Genomic DNA, 760 nt, shown 5'->3' on the forward strand with positions numbered 1-760 from the left:
TCAGGTTGGGTTGGATCGGATTCATGAGTTAGGTCAACTTTTTACTTGCCAAGTGTAGTTTAAGTATTTTTTTTTTCAAAATTTAGGGTAAGTTTAAGTCAATTTATAAAAACCCATAAGGTATATTTTTACCCTAATTAAAAATCTCTGGTTAGACATATTCTTGGCCTATTGGGCCGCGGGAAAGCCGCGGGAAGATCAGTCCATTTAACGGCAGAGTGTATAAAACCAATATAAAGCATCGACTTCATTGTCAAGTAACGGATCCGTGGCGCAATGGTAGCGCGTCTGACTCCAGATCAGAAGGTTGCGTGTTCGATTCACGTCGGGTTCAATTCAAGATTTTTGTTTTTATTGAGGTTTCACCTCACCCATAAACTCTAATGCGATATTCGAAATAATCGGATTTTAAAAGTTAAAATCTCGTTTGGGGGCATTTTAATAAATTTCCCTCTAAATAGATAAATATAAGGATAAAATGGGTGCTTTTGGAAACAGTTAATGCATCCATAGGAATTTCTTATGAAAGTAAAACCTCAAGGGAAGTTTTTATGATTTCAGAAACCACAAAGGGGGCTTTTATATTTTACCCCAAAATCAATCCCAAAAAAAATCCGTTACTCGGGATCTGCTACCCACAAACTGTTCCCACACGTCTACCTACAAAATACAAGGGCTGTGGGAACAGCCTGTTGGTTGCATATCCGAAAACTTAACTTACCAAAACTTTTAAATAAATTATTGATACATCTCCTAAAGG

The 760-nt window shown here is 36.8% G+C and overlaps 1 non-coding gene across 1 annotated transcript; it reads left to right on the plus strand.

Moving 5' to 3' along the window:
* Positions 1-262: 262 nt before the first annotated feature.
* On the plus strand, positions 263-334 carry TRNAW-CCA (transfer RNA tryptophan (anticodon CCA)). Its single transcript has one exon. It is a non-coding gene; the product is annotated as a tRNA-Trp (tRNA).
* Positions 335-760: the final 426 nt, after the last annotated feature.

The sequence above is a fragment of the Nelumbo nucifera genome, chromosome 2 (assembly GCF_055504915.1).
Source record: "Nelumbo nucifera cultivar China Antique chromosome 2, China Antique-T2T, whole genome shotgun sequence".
In the NCBI taxonomy this organism is placed as follows: domain Eukaryota; kingdom Viridiplantae; phylum Streptophyta; class Magnoliopsida; order Proteales; family Nelumbonaceae; genus Nelumbo; species Nelumbo nucifera.